This window comes from Amblyomma americanum, unplaced genomic scaffold (assembly GCF_052857255.1).
Source record: "Amblyomma americanum isolate KBUSLIRL-KWMA unplaced genomic scaffold, ASM5285725v1 scaffold_16, whole genome shotgun sequence".
Classification (NCBI taxonomy): Eukaryota; Metazoa; Arthropoda; class Arachnida; order Ixodida; family Ixodidae; genus Amblyomma; species Amblyomma americanum.
Genome location: NW_027526488.1, coordinates 388,027 through 391,501, shown reverse-complemented (window position 1 = coordinate 391,501; position 3,475 = coordinate 388,027).

The following is a 3,475-nucleotide window of genomic DNA, read 5'->3' as shown; positions in this document are numbered from 1 at the left end:
TGTGTTCAGATTTAGCTCGTTTCGGTCTAAAACAGCTTGTTTCGTTGTATTAAGCAAGAATACATGCTTTTCGCGCAGTTATAAGAGAAAAAGTTTTGACGCGTATTAGAGAGACACTTGTAAAACCGATGTGTTGTGATTTAGCTCGTTTCGGGCTAAAACAGCTTGTTTCGTTGTATTAAGCAAGAATACATGCTTTTCGCGCAGTTATAAGAGAAAAAGATTTGACGAGTATCACGTGGAACACTTGTAATACCGATGTGTTGTGATTTAGCTCGTTTTGGTCTAAAACAGCTTGATTCGCTGTATTAAGCAAGAATACATGCTTTTCGCGCAGTTATAAAAGAAAAAGTTTTGACGCGTATCAGAGGAACACTTGTAAAACCGATGTGTTGTGATTTAGCTCATTTCGGTCTAAAACAGCTTGTATCGCTGTATTAAGCAAGAATACATGCTTTTCGCGCAGTTATAAGAGAAAAAGTTTTGACGCGTATCAGAGGAACACTTGTAAAACCGATGTGTTGTGATTTAGCTCGTTTTGGTCTAAAACAGCTTGTTTCGCTGTATTAAGCAGGAATACATGCTTTTCGCGCAGTTATAAGAGAAAAAGTTTTAAAGGCATGTCACAAGGACACATGTAAAACCGATGCGTTCAGATTTAGCTCGTTTCGGTCTAAAACAGCTTGTTTCGTTGTATTAAGCACGAATACATGCTTTTCGCGCAGTTATAAGAGAAAACGTTTTGACGAGTATCACGTGGAACACTTGTAATACCGATGTGTTGTGATTTAGCTTGTTTCGGTCTAAAACAACTTGTTTCGCTGTATTAAGCAAGAATACATGCTTTTCGCGCAGTTATAAGAGAAAAAGTTTTGACGCGTATCAGAGGAACACTTGTAAAACCGATGTGTTGTGATTTAGCTCATTTCGGTCTAAAACAGCTTGTTTCGTTGTATTAAGCAAGAATACATGCTTTTCGCGCAGTTATAAGAGAAAAAGTTTTGACGCGTGTCACAGGGGCACTTGTAAAACCGATGTGTTCAGATTTAGCTCGTTTCGGTCTAAAACAGCTTGTTTCGTTGTATTAAGCACGAATACATGCTTTTCGCGCAGTTATAAGAGAAAAAGTTTTGACGAGTATCACGTGGAACACTTGTAATACCGATGTGTTGTGATTTAGCTCGTTTCGGTTTAAAACAGCTTGTTTCGCTGTATTAAGCAAGAATACATGCTTTTCGCGCAGTTATAAGAGAAAAAGTTTTGACGCGTATCAGAGGAACACTTGTAAAACCGATGTGTTCAGATTTAACTCTTTTCGGACTAAAACAGCTTGTTTCGTTGTATTAAGCACGAATACATGCTTTTCGCGCAGTTATAAGGGAAAAAGTTTAGACGCGTATCAGAGGAACACTTGTAAAACCTTTGTGTTGTGATTTAGCTCGTTTCGGTCTGAAACAGCTTGTTTCGTTGTATTAAGCACGAATACATGCTTTTCGCGCAGTTATAAGAGAAAAAGTTTTGACGAGTATCACGTGGAACACTTGTAATACCGATGTGTTGTGATTTGGCTCGTTTCGGTCTAAAACAGCTTGTTTCGTTGTATTAAGCAAGAATACATGCTTTTCGCGCAGTTATAAGAGAAAAAGTTTTGACGCGTATCAGAGGAACACTTGTAAAACCGATGTGTTCAGATTTAACTCTTTTCGGACTAAAACAGCTTGTTTCGTTGTATTAAGCACGAATACATGCTTTTCGCGCAGTTATAAGGGAAAAAGTTTTGACGAGTATCACATGGAACACTTGTAATACCGATGTGTTGTGATTTGGCTCATTTCGGTCTAAAACAGCTTGTTTCGTTGTATTAAGCAAGAATACATGCTTTTCGCGCAGTTATAAGAGAAAAAGTTTTGACGCGTATCACATGGACACTTGGAAAACCGATGTGTTCAGATCTAGCTCGTTTTGGTCTAAAACAGCTTGTTTCGTTGTATTAAGCACGAATACATGCTTTTCGCGCAGTTATAAGAGAAAAAGTTTTGACGCGTATCAGAGGAACACTTGTAAAACCGATGTGTTGTGATTTACCTCGTTTCGGTCTAAAACAGCTTGTTTCGCTGTATTAAGCAAGAATACATGCTTTTCGCGCATTTATAAGAGAAAAAGTTTTGACGCGTGTCACAGGGACACTTGTAAAACCGATGTGTTCAGATTTCGCTCGTTTCGGTCTAAAACAGCTTGTTTCGTTGTATTTAGCACGAATACATGCTTTTCGCGCAGTTATAAGAGAAAAAGTTTAGACGCGTATCAGAGGAACACTTGTAAAACCGATGTGTTGTGATTTAGCTCGTTTCGGTCTAAAACAGCTTGTTTCGCTGTATTAGGCAAGAATACATGCTTTTCGCGCAGTTATAAGAGAAAAAGTTTTGACGCGTGTCACAGGGACACTTGTAAAACCGATGTGTTCAGATTTAGCTCGTTTCGGTCTAAAACAGCTTGTTTCGTTGTATTAAGCACGAATACATGCTTTACGCGCAGTTATAGAAGAAAAAGTTTTGACGCGTATCAGAGAGACACTTGTAGAACCGATGTGTTGTGATTTAGCTCGTTTCGGTCTAAAACAGCTTGTTTCGTTGTATTAAGCAAGAATACATGCTTTTCGCGCAGTGATAAGAGAAAAGGCTTTAAAGGCGTGTCACAGGAAAACTTGTAAATCCGATGTGTTCAGATTTACCTCGTTTCGGTCTAAAACAGCTTGTTTCGTTGGACTAAGCACGAATACATGCTTTTCGCGCAGCTATAAGAGAAAAAAGAGTTGACGCGTATCAGAGGAACACTTGTAAAAGCGATGTGTTGTGATTTAGCTCGTTTCGGTCTAAAATAGCTTGTTTCGCTGTATTAAGCAAGAATACATGCTTTTCGCGCAGTTATAAGAGAAAAAGCTTTAAAGGCGTGTCACAGGAACACTTGTAAAACCGATGTGTTCAGATTTACCTCGTTTCGGTCTAAAACAGCTTGTTTCGTTGTAATAAGCACGAATACATGCTTTTCGCGCAGTTATAAGAGAAAAAGTTTTGACGCGTATCAGAGGAACACTTGTAAAACCGATGTGTTGTGATTTAGCTCGTTTTGGTCTAAAACAGCTTGTTTCGCTGTATTAAGCAGGAATACATGCTTTTCGCGCAGTTATAAGAGAAAAAGTTTTAAAGGCATGTCACAAGGACACTTGTAAAACCGATGTGTTCAGATTTACCTTGTTTCGGTCTAAAACAGCTTGTTTCGTTGGACTAAGCAAGAATACATGCTTTTCGCGCAGTTATAAGAGAAAAGTTTTGACGCGTATCAGAGGAACACTTGTAAAACCGATGTGTTCAGATTTAGCTCGTTTCGGTCTAAAACAGCTTGTTTCGTTGTATTAAGCAAGAATACATGCTTTTCGCGCAGTTATAAGAGAAAAAGTTTTGACGCGTATTAGAGA